Raw genomic sequence first — 16633 nt, 5'->3', positions numbered from 1 at the left:
CTGTTGCCACTGATTGTCTAAGAAAAGCATTCAGACACTCATTTCATGCTCATCAGCTTTTATTGAATTTACAAACCAAATGAGAAAACATCTTATAAATTCAATTATGGGCTTCTCCCACTTATGTCAAACAATTTAAGATGTATGAACGCATTAGTCCTCATCATTTTAACATGTAAAGCACAGAACTGTTACATAGTTGCAGAGAACCCCTCTAAGGAAATAGTGCAATTTCTCTAATTAACATTATGAAACGTAGCACTTTGGAAATGGTCATTAAACGTACTGTATAAAGACTAATAAACGTACTCAGCACTGTCAATAATGTAATCTATGGTCCCAGTTTAACAGACAGTCTGGAAGTTTCAGGATAATGAAGACAATTGGGGGACATAACTGACGCTACATTCCTGAGGCATTACAGGATGCATTCAAGACACGGCAATATCAGAAAACACAAGAAAATGGAAAATACATATTTACTAATTTGACAAGATACAGTTTCCTGTGTCTTCAGAAAGATACTCAAAATACAGCACTGTTGCAATATGTGCAACACAATGGAAATAGTTCCAAGCACACAAATGATTAACACAAAAAAAATTGACTGCACATTAGCTAGCCAGTTGGACACACAGATTCCATTCACATGATGGGTATTGAATTAAGAACTCTTTAATGGTATCTCTGGTGAAAACATACATTTACTCATGTGGACAAATTGCTTGGGAGCTTAAAATGGGTTTACCAAAGTCTTAGGTTCACAAAAGTAGTGTAGTATATGAATAAAATGTGCAATGAATGTCTAAAATGACATTTTGTAATATTTGAGTAGACCCCACTCCACTTTCATCATTGAGGGACTGAGATAAAACGGGACAGAAAAATGATTTCATGATACATATCAAGCTTCAAGGGATGCGTGAAAATGAGAAATGAGTATTAAACATTTAAATTTAAATCCAACTATAAAACAGATATTTACATAATGCGCATGTTTTCATGTTTAATTTTTTTTGAACGGTCATGTCACACTGCAAAACTGTTTCTGTCCAGCTGCAGGCAGAGAGCATCATCACACTCCCTGCATTTCCACGGTGTGTCCTTTTGCTGGCCTTCGCTTTGGCAATGTTCACACCTCCCGTGGTGGCTCGCTCTCTCTGTGGACTGCTGCATGGACATCAGCGATAGGCACAGCAGGATGACCTGCAAGCGCCAGGGCAGGAGCTGTGCGGAGAGGCTTGCCAATATTCGGCTGTTCGGCAGTCCGCTCATCTATAAAAGCTCTGTGTGTCATGGGTTTGGTTTGCTGGGCTGGACAGAGATCCTTGTGAAGAATGTCGCTGTTGGTGGTGGCAATGTCCAGAAAATGATAAAACAGGCTTTTGTGATGTGAAATACTGAATGCTCTGGTCTGATAGTTCAGATCCACCCATTGTTCTTTCGAACTGATGTGGGACAAGGGATTGATACCTTTGTCCAAGAGCCCCGTCATTGTTTCACCCTCCTCTGCACAGTTTTACCACAATGTACTTTGTGAATTGGGGATCAGACCAACACCTGTGACCATCCATTTTGTATTTTTTTTTTTAAACCCGGTTTCATATTTTCTTGCGAGTTGCTGCGGTTCTCCCTATAAGCAGGATGTCGCTTTTGCAGATGTAAAATGAAAAGTCCACTGGAGCCATTCTTTGAATCGGCCGAGGCGAACAGCTTGAATCCCCACTTGCTTCCATAAACTGGGTCATTCCCTGTTAAATCTTGGAGGCGACCAGTCTTTTATTCACAGCCTGATCTCGGTTGGGTTGGTAAAATGACTTGCATGCATTTTTGATGATCATCAGGGATTTTAAGTCAGAAGAGTTTGTCATGGCGGCCTGTGCCTCTTTTTCCGTCATTATCCTCATCAGGGTCGCTAAGATAAAAGGTAACAAGATATTGTTCTGCATTCTATACCATAGCATGATCTGTGATGGAAGGTGATAATGTCTCCAGTAATCTGTGATACTGTCTAGTTTTACCATGATGGTGCACAGACGCAGCCTAATGTACTTGTCCATTTATATTTCTTTCCCTGTGATATCTGTTTAGAATACTGCTTGTATTGTGTGTTTTGAGAATGAGGGCTGTATATGTGGAGGTGGAGCTGAGCCCCCAGTGTCCACTTGTTGTAACTTGGAGAGAGGGAGCAGTTTGCAGGTCTATTTCTGTCTTCCAAGACAGCAGAGCTGGCTGCTGTGTAGGTGGGGGCGCTGGTGCATGGGTGATGGTGGTTAGGGGAAGGTACTTCAGCGTTGTAGGTGATGGCTTTGGACGAGGCCCTTGTGACAAGGTTGATCTTGACCTGGTGGTATGCAGGAAAAAAATTGGAGATTAATTACGACAGTGCATTGAAAGAAAGTTCTGACCCCTTCTTATTTCTTCCTCCAGATCCCCCACACAGTATCTGCCTGTCCGCTGCCAATTATCACTTTCCAATGTTGCCCATTCATAGAAAATTGCTACTCCCGCTTCATGATGAGCAAATTTGTATGATATCCCCATATTTTCTGGTCCCTGCTCTAACTGGATAATGATGTATTATCACACCTCTTTGGCTTATAGACAGTAAAGGGAAACAAATAGGCATGAACATGACAGATATTTCCCAACATCTAAATATTCAACAGTATGGTTTGAGAAGTTGCAAAAACTGATTCAACAAGCAACTACTGGTTGTTCTAACAGTCCTAGTTTGGCTGGGTTCCTACTGGTAGGTCAGACATTTGTTTTATCTATTGGCTGGAGCCGTCACGATGCCAAAGCAACTGCAGATTATCTGCCTAAAAGCCCTGAGAAAGACCTGTGAGAAGGTGGTCAACAAACAGAATTGGGGTGAGAGCAGTGGTGTTTTAATATGTAAAAAACAGTGGGGCACTGACACACAGAGAGAGACAGAGAGAGCAAGTTACAAAACTGCAAGTCTGAATTAAGAATGCGATATTTGATTGTCATAAGCCTACGGCTGTAACGAATAGTTCAATGCTCAATGCATAACATTCAAATTATCATCAATGCCTTACAGCAAAAGCGTGTGCAATAGTCCAATTTCTCTTCTAGAGCAGAGGTCTTCAACAGGGGGTCCGAAATTTTTGGTAGATTAGACAATTAAAAAAAAATATATAGAAATTATTTTCCCCAAACATGAATGTGTCCATTATTTTAATAGTTCAGTGTTGTGTGAAAGATAACAGGGATGTTTATGCATGGCAGTGGCACTAATAGGCCATCACTCATTTTCATTTCCACATTTATGTTTAAAATGAAATCAATTTCAATAGCTTGTATGCATGATTATGATGCAATTGACAGACAATGTTTATTGGCATTGGTATCAGCTGCCAAGGTATGTTTATAAATGGCAGTGGCACGGCCTCCCTACTCACTGTACGTTGCACGTTTAAAATAAAAACATGAATATATGAACCTGTGTATTATTTGAATAGATTAGTATTGAATGCACAATAAAGAGGTATGTTTATACACGATACTAGGCCCAGTTTAATATAAAACACAATTGTATACAATATATAGTCGGGGGTCCCTGCTCCATCTCTCTATCAGTTTGGGGGTCCTTGGCCTGAAAAACATTGAAGACCCCTGCACTAGAGAGAAGAGAGCTCTTTTAGCAATCGTCTCAAAACCTCATTTAAAGTGTTGCATGTAAAAAAATACATTTGATAAAGCCCTATGGCTAGAAGCTCAGAACAAATGAGCCTGCAGAGCTGCAAGCGAAGACCTCAAGCTTGACACAAATGACGGCCACAACAAAGCGCATAGACAACTTTTTAGACAGTCTCAAACATGCATCTGAATGTCAGAGTCAGATTCAAAGACTCCGCCATGGCCCCTGCGGTGCCGTTTCACATTTTCCACACAGTTTAATACATGTTACGAACCGACTGAGCACGTACCTGTTTTTTATGCTGCTCAATGGAGTGCCTGAATGCGCTGTCAATTTGGGCAGTGACATTTACACTTCCAAGTAAACCCAGTTTCACAGCATTATCCAGATGACTCCCACTGCCCTCATGTTTCGCGTCCCCTCAGAAAGATGTCACGAATCTTCATAACCCGTCCTCGACCAAGTACCATCTCCACCAAAAAGCAGACATGGAGTGCCTTCGCTTGTATGTTCACCTACTTTTTCCTTTGAAAACCACAAGCCAATTCAATTTGTAATATGAAATGATGCTATAGTGGGGCTACAGGCCGTCAGCCCTCAAATTTGTGTGATCTACATTCAATACAGACACTCTGAGCATGCGTATTTATACTTTACCACGTACAATGCACATTGCATTGAGAGAGAGGGGCTAGCCCCACAGGCCCACGGCTGCTGTGCCCCCTTACTTTTAGTGTGAAGCCTGGACTGTGTTGCATCTCAAAAGTTCCGAGAGGATTTTTTTTTTTGTTACTCATTCAGGTTTAGTGTTTCCTGCTTTAATTTCACAAGTTCACTCTTCCCCTGTGTCCTGTCTGGTTTTCCTGCCTTGCTCTGATTAGCTTCACCTGTCTCACCTGCCAGTTACAACATATACCAGCCCAGTTCCTTTGTCCGTTTAGAGTTCCGGTCCAATTTGCCCGTGGTCCTGCCTGCTGTTTTGTTGGACTAAAGCCTGTAAACTTTTTGATTAAATCATTGCAAAGTTTCTGCTGCCTCAACTTTTTCTGCAATCTAGATCCATCCCCTGAAGCCTGTTTTCCAGACCGTGACAGGGAGAGGTTGTGAATGAGGCAGGGAAGAGGTTGGAGGCTGAAACAGTTCATCATTCTACTTCCATTCTGTGTATTTCAACCAACTTCAATCATGCAAACCAAAACCTTTTATTTTGATTATGGCATTATTACCAGCCAGACAGAATACAGATTGAAGAGTGATTCTTACCATCTTATTTCAAGTGTGCTACAAGTAAACATGGGCAACCTGTACAAAGCAGTCATTAGATGGTTAGAGCAACTGGATGGGTTTGCATTGTGATTGGATGGGTCAAACACAACCTCTATTTGTGTTTGACTCAATGTTGACTTGTGTGAAACCAAGTCAACATTGACTTATTTTTATTAGGCAACATCCAGACTTTACAAAACACCCATTATGTAACGCACTGTTATTTCAAGAAAAATACAAATTGTAACCATGATCTTTTCTTAAGCCTAACCAAGTGCTTTTGATGCCTAAATTTAACCAAGTCATTTGTTGCTTAAGTAAACCTTACAAATAAGTAAACCAATGTTGGAAGTTTATTAAAAGATACAGTTTTGCATGTTGCATGAATAAAGTAAGTTTCTTGTATCTACAGAAGTTTATTTTGAAAAGACACTATACGTGAAACAAGCGGGACCTGGCACCCTGTCCCTGCCCGTCCACAACTGACGATAGAGGGGTATTTAGAGCGTCATGGTTTGAAGTGGAGGGCCACTGACCAAGATACTGTATTTGTCGAGTTGGAAGTAAGAGTGTGTTGACAAGGGAGCCTGGCTGAAAAAAATTCCAATAGTGCATTTGGTAAGCTTTTAACACACGGAAATAGAGCCATAAAGATACAGACAAGCCACTTCGAAAAAAGGTAAATGTATATGGCTTCCTGACCCCTAAAATGGAAGGTAAAACAGTCATCTTATCAAAGAATAACCATCTAATTTGAACAAAGTCCAATTAATCCTATCTACAAATTTTTATTCTTTCCTGCAACCGGTTTCAAACAACAGCCTTAGGCTAACAAAAGACATCTGAGTTCATATTCAAATAGGACTGAGGCCAAATCCAAGCTAACAGCCATCAGCTTTCTGCCACTGATGAAAGCTCCACCGACTGTGCCATGTTTGAACAAAGCCTGTGATACGAGCAGCCAAAATTCAAACTCCGTTGTGGCTGGAATAATGGGGTGCAGCGGTATCTTGGGGCTCTTTAGGGCGCAGATTAGTGTTTATGGCCCCTGCTAAATAATTGCTCAGGTCTCCAAAAAAGTATTTGAAATGCACTTCAGTGGACAATTAAAGTGAACTAATTTATTAACCACACAAAGGCTGCTTAAAACTATGCATACCTTTAATGAGCACCCCACAAAACCATGTGTATAGATTTTCTTAAGCAGTCTTCCAAAGTAAAGCTCTCCCACAGCTGTGAGGTGGATCGAGAACTGGCTTTGAAGCTCTCAGCCGTCTGCTCACTGAAGACGCGTGGCGTTACCGCACAATTTGCATTAGGCGTCACACCTTTTTTCAGCATAACTTTTAAATCCTCTGTTCTTTGAAAACCAGATACACAAGACATCATACCATTGCAACCCGCCAAAGTTATAAAGAGCTGTAAATACACATAGCACACATTGTTTGACTTGAGATGAGTTGGATGTTTATACTGACGGTTACCAATCATCTCAGTCTGTTACAGAGGAAATCTCACACGTACACAATGCAGTCCACTAGCCTTCATGTTAAATGTGGGATGTGAGAGAATAGCATCAGGAAATATTTCGTGCAAGTAGTTAGCACAAAAACATAAAAGGCAAGTAAAACGAAAAGACAGAGCAAAGCAGAGACAAAGACCAGTTGCCTGTATGGTAAAGAAAGCTTTGTCATGATGTGGCTTCATCAGCATCTGTCACTGCAGCAATAATGCCTGTTATCCTCAGTTTGTAGAGGGACGTTGCTCGAAAAAAATAGTCCAAACAGCATATGCAAATCATTTCCCTAGTTGCAAAGCAAGTTCCCCGTATAATTTCTGAAAACACGTGCATCAACAGAAGGAAATTTGCTGATGCTCATAACAGCAGAAAAGCTGCCATGCTGTACTTTCAGATTATTCAGCAGTGCTTTGAATCCACATGTATCACAATAGTCAATATTTAAAACAACATTCTCCCCCTTCCTTACCTCCAACGGGCTTTGCCTTTGATGCGCGATGGACAGGTTCCTTAATTAGGTTGATAGAATTGCTGGCCTAAGTGTGATGCTGACCATCGCTCCTCAAGAAGTAGTGCAGGAGAAGCCCGCCGTGAAGAACATTTCAACATTTTGTCACAACCCGGCTGTAAGTGTGTGGAAAGTGGAAAGTAATAAAAAATACATTTATTTAAAGTACCAATAACTAAACAAATAATCAAAACAAAGCAGCAGCCATGTCAAGAGACCCAGCCAAAGAAGAGGGGCAGCCTTTATAGCTGGGACCAAACCAGGCTCAGGTGTCGCCCATCAGTGGCCGATTAACATCCTGAAACTGACAGGAAACAGGACCCCTGGTGGAAGGGAGGAGTCGTCAGTTTTAAAAATAAATCTAGGCTCATGACCAGTGTGCGCGGTATGTATTAAGGGCAGCATCATAAAAAAGAGGGGTACCACTTAGCTGCACAAGGTGGGATGTTGTTGGTTCAGAGTTCCTTTTGCACGACGGTTACATTAAGGTCACTAGGGTCACTTGGGCAAAAAATGAACACAAGTAACTGAACTATAACAAACCTTATACTTATAACAGACAATATCGCAGCATCCTGTTCCATTTAACACTTATCTTATTTTTAATGTCACAATCCAAATCATATCCATAACATTAACTGTTCATATTTTGTGAAATGTTGTTTTGTGAAATGTTTCTGAAATGTTGTGTTTTGTGAATTGTCAGTATGTTTTGTGATATATCGTGTTTTTGTGAAATGTTGATCTGTTTTCTGAAATATCAGGGGCACCTTGGGAAGCTCTACAGAAGATATTTTCATCTAATTTTCTCATAACATTGAAACTAAGGATCGTGCCTGATAGGCAAGGGCAAGCTGCAGGGTTAGGAAACTGTAAGGTAAGCATGTCAATATTTGTCACGTGTGCATGGCCATGTTTGGCCCTGCTGACACTGTTTTTTTGCACTCTTTACTTTTGTGTCCATTTCAGGGCACGGAAGGACAGCAGTGTCAGGTTTAAAATGTATCACAACCCTTCTGCTGGTGCCCACAATCTCATATACAACAAGGGAAATGACCAACAGGACACTCTGCTAAGCTCAGCTCTCTTTTTTTCTATACTCCTTTATACTCCTTTTAAAAAGAAGGCAGAGCAATTTATAACATAAATGAATAATTTGGACTCATTTCAGAGTTGTGCTTCAGAATCTATTGAGCCAAATAAACTGACTAATATATTCAAAGAATTTCTAGGCACAAGATATCTCATGGGTCCAGGGCTCTGGCACAGGACTTGGTATGGATCTACTTCTGACAGGATGGAATTGTGTTTGAGTGTGTGTGTGTACTTCATGTGTGTGCATGGGAATGCATGTGCACACAGAGGGCCCAGAACAGATAGGATCTTGGCTTCAGCATTGTGCCCTGGTGTGCTGATCTCCGAAGAGCTTTTATCTCAACAGATAAAAGCTTTAGTTTCCCATGTTGCCAAGGACATTCATAAATACAATACCTGCATATATATATTTTACATTACCCGTTTACGTTACTGTCCTGCAATCTCATTTGTGGCTTCCCATATAAAGATTATATGGATGTCTTTCACCTGAAATTCCTTTTTCTGATGATAGATCTATATATTTTGGGGATATGATTCAACATAGAATACTGTGGATGAATGAATAGCGATGCCACCAACATGTACTGCATTCCAAACTGTGCTGCTGTACATTCACAAATTACAGATCTAAATCTGGACAGTCAAGCTGGCCCTGCAAACCAGTTTTATCATGCGATGTTGTGCGTGGTGCAATATTTCAACTGTGTGAGAAAAGCAGGGCTGTGATTCTTATTCTTTGTCACAGTTGAATTATTATCCATCTATCATTGTTGTATATGTGGCCCTAGCTGCATAGCTACAGATCATAGTGTAGGATTATTTTGGTTGAAAATGGTAAGTGCTTTCTTGTCTTCCAACCACTCAAAGTGCTTTAACACTACATGTCATCATACACTGATGACAGGGGCATGCAAGGTGCCACCTGCCCATCAGGACTAACTAACAATCATACAACATCCACACACAGTAGGCACAGCTACGGGAGCAACTAGAGGTTAAGTGTCTTGCCCAAGGATACATCGACATGGACTATCGGCGCCGGGAATCGAACCAACAATCCACCGATTGAAGGACGACCCTGCTCTACCACTGAGCCACTGTTGCCCCTGCTAGAAAATTAAAACATAGTATCCAGCCATTAAAGGAATATCTCACCCAAAATGTATCCCTTCAGCCCCCGTAGGCTTGAAAGATTGAAGGCTTGAAAGTTGGTAGTTTCATCCTTCACAGCACAGCCGTTATGGTCAGACAGAATTGATGTGGGTTCAAATGGTAACGGGTTTTCATGGCAGAAAAAAGGATCAAAACCATTCCTGCAGCATAATCCATCCCTTTGCTGGACATATACGTATTTGCTCAGTGTGGCCCATGCATATTAGACTTTATGTAAATGTATGTATACGTTTTTTCTCTGGTTAGTAGATTTAAATACTGCTTCAGTATCATCAGTATATCAGCAGCAACATTTCCCCACAAGTATTACATGTGACATACCCATTTAATGTACAAATTATTTATTATTATTAGTCAGGATATTTTTTTCCAAAATGTTTTTTCACACAACTAACAAACTTTTGTTCGCTTAACTTTCCCTCAGTGATCAGAGAACAAAGTAACAAAGGCCTTCTTTATACTAGCTTAGACATTAGTTATACACGTTTCTCACCTAAGGAGATGGTCAAGAGACGTGACCATATGAATGAGATGATCAATAGTGAGTAACGTTTGGCAGGGGGGTAGTGCTCCCATAATATTAAGCCTGGACCCCTCTCTGAAAATAACAGTTTCTTGTTTTCTATTTGAATATGGCATGTGTATCTATTCTATTGCTTGTACGTTCACTTGCAACTTTTTTATCAGTTAGCTTGTGTGCCTTCTCCTGTTGATCCAGGGGGTATTCAATGTGTTCATTCAAGTACTTATTAATGCCAAGTCAGTTTTACATTCACATTGTAAGTTGAAATTATTCTGTAAATCTAAATGTAAACGAATATGCAAAGGTCCTGGTTAGCTCTAGTCGTATATTTACAAATGTTTTGCATCCAGCCATGTTCTCCTGAAGGAGAATGTCTTTGTTTGTTTGTTTTTTACATGAATGAATGGCTGAGAGGTTTGTATTTAACAGTATGTTGTTTGCATCTTGCAATAAATATTAATATGTTCTTGATCACTTTGTGTTGTCTATTTGCCTGTTCTGTTCAAAAACTGTGTTTTGAGGCACTGCTGGCCTTTCAATGTCATTTATAAATGCTTTATAAGGCATAAATAGTCCTCACTTTAGATGAGGTCACATAAAACACTTTACTAACGAGTAGTAACTACCTTAATAAATCATGAATTAATCATGAATTGCAGTATTAATATGCGTTTATAAAGCATATATCAACATAGTCCCTAACCATTATATATATATAAATGCATGAAAAATGTACATCTAAATAAGTTATTAATCATTTACTAACACTTTATAAATTATCTTATTAATCATCTACAACTCCTTAATAATTGGTTTGTAATATTCATTTACAAATGGGGAATCCATCATTTATAAAGTATGAAAACACAATAATGAAACACATAATAGACGGGCTTATTAATCAAGAATAAAACATTTACAACTGTTATGAACTGCATACTAATGAATTATTAATGTAGGAACAATGCTTTATAAATGATGAATTAAGTGTTTACTCATACTTAACTAATGCTTCATAGTGTGTAGTTATTATAAAGTGTTACCATTAAATGTTGTAATTGTATAATTACTCATTATCACATTGAACTTCATAGCTTTATTTCAAAGTTCTGTGCATCTTTCCGACATATAACCCAAATATTGGGTTATATATATTTCAGTTGTAAAAAACAAAAATTGTACCTCACGGTACAACAATTGTAATCCTCTCAGCATTAATACTTCAAAGTATTATTTCACTTGCAAATCAGAATCAGCTTTATTGGCCATGTATGCTTATGCATACATGGAATTTGTCTCCGGTTTCCACTCCGCTCTCAATGTACAAACACAAATTTACAATAAACAAGAGAACAAATACCGAACTTGACTACCACAATACTTCAATTGCAATGCTCTAAACATTACAAACAAACTGTGTACTTATTACAACTTCTAATACGACTGCACTGCAATGTACATTATTTTAATTTCAGTGTAATGAAACGGTTTCAAATAAAAAATGCAACAAAAATGTATGTATATGTAACACAGTGCATCACTATATTCTTAAATTGTAACAACTCTATTGCCGTAATGCCAATAAAAACATTCAACTATTTAACAAAGAATGTCACAGCTCTGCCCCTTCTCTCCTGTCTTTTTATTTCTCACTCACCTCACTGACCTATCAACTCATTCAGTGCACCTGTCTGCCTCCCTCATCATCAGCCTAACTCCCTTCACCTGTCTCTGTTCACTAATCAAGCACTCTCTCCTCATCAGCACAACTCCCCTCACCTGCCTCTATCCAGCCACTATATAAACCCCTGCGTCTCAGTCACTCACTGCCAGATCATTGTCACGTCTACCCGCCCATTCGGCTTGTCCTGTTCCCGGGTTCCCCGTCTGCCTGCCCTACCTCGTCCTGCTGGATTTCCCCCTTCATCTCTTGTCTCGTCCGTGGGATCCCTATGTATTTCTTTGTAGTTTCCTGTTCTGATTTAAGTATTCATTAAATACCTGCTTCACTCTACTTCTGGTCTGGTCTGCGTTTGAGTCTTCTACCACACCCCGTGACAAAGAATAAGAGAAATGTCAAAGAACAGGCACGATGCGTGAATGCATTTTTTTTACGTAAAATTTCCCTCCCTCCCAACTCCTCCCTTTAAGTGCTATTGGTGACGTCTCAATGCACTCAAGACACTTGGCTTCCCCAAATAAACCATTTCAAGAAAGCAACGTTGCATAAAAGGGCAGAGGAAGCAGAGCAGGGCCAGAGCTGGTGCTGCACAGCTAATATGAACCCATCCCTATACAATGCTAGAGGATAGACTGTCTAAGCTGCTATCCACCAATGCCAGCATCCGTCATGCAGCATCATGCATAGTCATAAGACCAAATTGGAGAACGCAATCTACTGGAATTTTTATTTATTTTAACAATTGAAAAAATACCTTTGTTCAGCCGCAAAAAAAATCTCGAAATCTCCATGTGCGTAAAAATATAAATATTCAAACAGGCCTTGATCAACGTTAATCTGATCAAGATCCATTCCTTTACATTTAGACAGCTGTCCTCGTTCCAGGGCCATGAGAACTTTACATATCTGCCAGCTGAAGTGTGCCTTCGGGCAGTCTGTAATACTGGCGATGCACTCCTATGCTGTGGTCGAGGAAGTCAGCGAGGTAATCCATTTCATTGTCCTTTTAAGTTGAGGACCTTTGACATAGTGGCGATGTGCTTTTTTAATTTGGTCGAGGATAATGTTTCTGGGTGGCTTGCCCCACAGGTTCGAGGAATCTGCTGAAGAACATCTGATCCTCTGAAGTAATTGAGTGCTTGTGGTCTCCCAAACATGAAAGCATTCTCATTAGACACATCACAGTTCCGTCAAGTCTTGACAAGTAACTCCATCGATGCCAGGACAATGGCAACCTTTCGTCCACGTTTGCCTTTAATCTCTATTCGTTGAAAGTGCTTACAAAGCTCCTTCTCAAGGTCTGACAGAGCAAGCTCTACAACGAGGTATCTTAGTGTGAAGCCATTTAGGCTCATCTTGGACACTTCGCCTTCTCTTCTGCGATTAAAAAGGATCACCTCACAAAGTGTCATTTTTGCAAGTTTTGCCCAGTGCTTCTTATTTGGGTCTTCTTCGAGTTTTGTCCGGCACTCCTTCCTTTGTATGTTGAGATGCTGGTCAATTTTTGCTTTACATACTTCACTCAAATACCTGGGGCCTGGGATGACACACACTCGTTTCATTTAGTTTCACAGATTTGTTTAAACACCCACACATTGCAAACAGCATTCTCATCACCTGAGATCATTGCTTCACATTCCATAATATTTGGCATTTTTCTTGAGATTGTGTTCCAACTGCAATGACAAAGATGGTGTTTTGTACATGTTACTTTCCTCACTCAAGCCAACCCCATTATGAACTGCTTCTATCACATGAGGTAAATCAGCTGCACAGACACACTTATGTAACTGTTACTGCATGGCCATAAAAAGCATGGCACCTAATTTTGTCATTGATGTATGTAACACTAAAATCAGATCGTCAAGAATTGTCTTTATTCTTGTTCTATAATTTCATAAATACAACAAACTATAGTTTTTGTATATATAATATAACTATATATAAAACTTTATAAGCTGTGATATCAAATAGCTTTTGCGGCTCCAGACAAATTTTATTTGGTGGAAAATAGGGCAAAATGGCTCTTAAATAGTAAAGGTTGCTGACCCCTGAACTAGACTGTAGTTTGTGTGTTTAAAAAAAAAAGTGCAAAAACACTATGTACATTTAAATATGTTGTTGAACATAATTCAATCTTACAAAAACAGCCATCTGTCTTGAGAGTAGGTTGGTTTGTTTTGTTTCTTTTTACATTGAAATGCTAAATCGTAGTTACACCAATGGCTTTCCAGTGTCAGGTAGGGTGGCTGGTACTGGTAAACTGGTCAGAAACAGGGGGCAAGCACGGTTACTTTATGAAACTCTCTGGTTGAAGTTCAGCACACCCATGGCTTTATAACTGTGTTTGCTCATTGTACAGCACTGATTGTGGCTACAAGGAAAATGTTCCTGTAATTTGCTCATCTGTCCCTGTTTTATCATTTTGTTTTTCTCACACCGTGCATCAAAGACGAGGAGAGGTTATTGGTTGGTGTATCATGTGGATGTGTCATGTAAACAGGATAATTACCAGGGTTGCTCAGTTTGCTCGACCATGAAAAACACTCAAAGATTATTCCTTCACTGGGAGTTTGACGGTAGTGTTACTATTCGTGCATGTAAACATGGCAACGTTAATGATCACATTTTTATTATTTCATTTGTTGCGTTCTAACATTAGTTGTGGTTATTGTGTGGATAGTTGTTTTCCTGCTTCAACAAGCTGTAAAAACTGCAATTACAGTCTTGTTTGACATTAAATATGAAGATTATAAACTCTACAAAGTCAGTTAATAAACTGAGTCATGAACAACATAGTTGACTGCAGATCACTGTTCTGCTTTGGCATTTCCTCACTGCTCTGTAACACACTCACCATGCGTGGACTGGGTAGAATATTGTAGAGCCTCCGTCCATGCAGTCTTCTGGTCTGCAATCTGCTGCTGTGTGGCTGCATGATTTATGGGCTGTTTTGCCTTTTGCTCATCGGCCAACACTTCAGATGTGACTTACTCAGGTCTGCTTTTATGTACTGGAGCAGGATATAGTTTACCTCTTGTTCCCTGCAAACACCTCTGTATACTGAAGGTAAAGCACATCAATATAAAGATGAAACCATGTTATATTGCCATGTCATCGTGTTCCATAAACGGTGTAAATTAAAAATGCTGCCATAGTGTCTTTCTCCATGTGTAACAGTTCGTCTTTGGTCTCTTACAACCTGCACCATGAACTTCATGGATCTGGATAGTAGCTTTTAAAGATGAAGATGCATGCGTTTCTGCTCTTTATGAATAGTGCTATGAAGTATTAAAGTGCAGCTCATTGCACACCAGTAACAAATATAATAACATCTGTAATGTATTAATGGACATAATGTATCATCAGCATTAGCAGAGAAACATCTGCTGCACTTCCACTGCTTGCCCTGATTGCTATGGTCTGCTGTCCATCATACACACACACACCTCACAGCTACCATTACATAATGTGTTCGATAACAAGCACTGCCAGGCTCTGTCAATTTAACCAAATCACTCAGTGGCTGTTATTTGTAATTTGAATTATTGAAATTAAAGGCTCCCTTGTACACGAAATGAAGTATACAGTTATCTGAACGTCACCTCTTACAAAGGACACAGTCTAAACTAATCAGCGACAGTCTTACTGTGAGGCTGTGCCAGATACCGTGTAGAGACACAGCCTACCTTTCATTTGCTATTGGCAGCGGCAAATCACTGAAGTAGATCATGATGGGATTTTTAATGGTACACTTGGGTGGGGCAGGAGCCAATGTTTAATTCATTAAACTGTGACCCCTGGGACAACTGTGGCATGGTAAACTAATTACATGTGAGGTCTGACATGTATTTTAATGCCTCGCTAAGATATATTGGTTGTTGATTGATTGTGTTGCCACATATGCCTGATAATGAGAATGTAAATCATCTTCAAAATATAATCCATCAATGTCATTAGGTAAGGAGATTTAATCAATGTCAATGTTTCCTGGCTGCAGAAAAAGGGAAAATGTGTTACTTGTGGAATAAGGCTGAAGCTCAATTTCTTTTCATACTGTATGAAATAAGCAGATCAGATTTGTGTGCAATGCAAACCTTGCAGACAATTCAATTTAATTTATTTGTAAAGCCCAAAATCACAAATTTGCCTGAGGGCTTGACAAGCCAACCCCGTATCAGTTAATGCCCCACGAACCCACAGGTCACTCTCTAATCTCCCCCTCGGATATCAAAAAATCACTGTCTGGCATGAAGACTCCGACCTGGCCCCCTGACATCTCTAACAACCACAGACCCATCTTCCATTTCTGTCTAAAATACTGGAACGCACTGTTGCCTACCAAGTCAAAACTCACCTGGCTTCCAACAAACTGTACGGACCATTTCAATCCGGATCCAGATCTCATCACAGCACGAAACCGTAATCAAAGTCACCAGCGACCTCCTCACCTCAGATGACCACTCCCTCAACATACTAATCCTACTTGACCTCAGTGCAGCCTTTGATGCCATCAACCACTCCATCCCCCTCTCCCCTCGAGTCCTCCCTCCATATCACTGGCACAGCCCTATCCTGTACTATACTAACTGTACTATACTAACCGTCACCAGTTCATTAGTATCAATAAATTCAACTCTGACACAACCCTATTTCTATGGTTTCCCTCCTTTGCCAGTCACCTGACCCTCCTCTTCCCTTCACACATGCTGCTCATTACCAAATTAGTCCCACGATATATTTAGCTGCCTGTTTACTGCTACTGCAGTGACCTGCCAGATTGTCTTTGTTGTAATGGGCCAAACATTCAAGCATTTTGCTTAGCTCACCAGGAATTGTTTGCCCGTTGTGGCTCAAGTTGCCAACTATTCCAGTTTTTTTGGGGGAGTTTTTCCTGTTCCGATGTGAGGGTTCCGGGACAGAGGATGTCGCATGTGTACAGATTGTAAAGCTCTCTGAGGCAAATTTGTAATTTTGGGCTATACAAAAATGAATTGAATTGAATGGTAAAAGAGAAAATGAAAAGATGTAATAAAGGCTAACAAGTATCTGTTGAAAGTTCCTGCCCTTTTCCAAACGGTTTCCAATAACGGCTAAAATGGTTCTGTGTAGCAACCCATCTGGCAGGTTAATCATGTGCACCTCGCCTCCAAAAAAAACATGACCGTTTTGTCACTGATTTTTCCAATTTTCTCAGCCAA

The 16633-nt window shown here is 40.0% G+C and overlaps 1 long non-coding RNA gene across 1 annotated transcript; it reads right to left on the bottom strand.

Moving 5' to 3' along the window:
* Window positions 1–659: 659 nt before the first annotated feature.
* On the bottom strand, window positions 660–7126 carry LOC116392178 (uncharacterized). The gene is made up of 2 exons (XR_004213316.1): window positions 6919–7126; window positions 660–2344 (listed from the first exon to the last, which is right to left on the bottom strand). It is a non-coding gene; the product is annotated as an uncharacterized LOC116392178 (long non-coding RNA).
* Window positions 7127–16633: the final 9507 nt, after the last annotated feature.

This window comes from Anarrhichthys ocellatus, unplaced genomic scaffold, assembly GCF_004355925.1.
Source record: "Anarrhichthys ocellatus isolate YVR2014 unplaced genomic scaffold, GSC_Weel_1.0 scaffold28, whole genome shotgun sequence".
Lineage (NCBI taxonomy): Eukaryota > Metazoa > Chordata > Actinopteri > Perciformes > Anarhichadidae > Anarrhichthys > Anarrhichthys ocellatus.
Note: the sequence above shows the minus strand (reverse complement) of the source record. Positions and strands in the feature narration are given on the sequence as shown.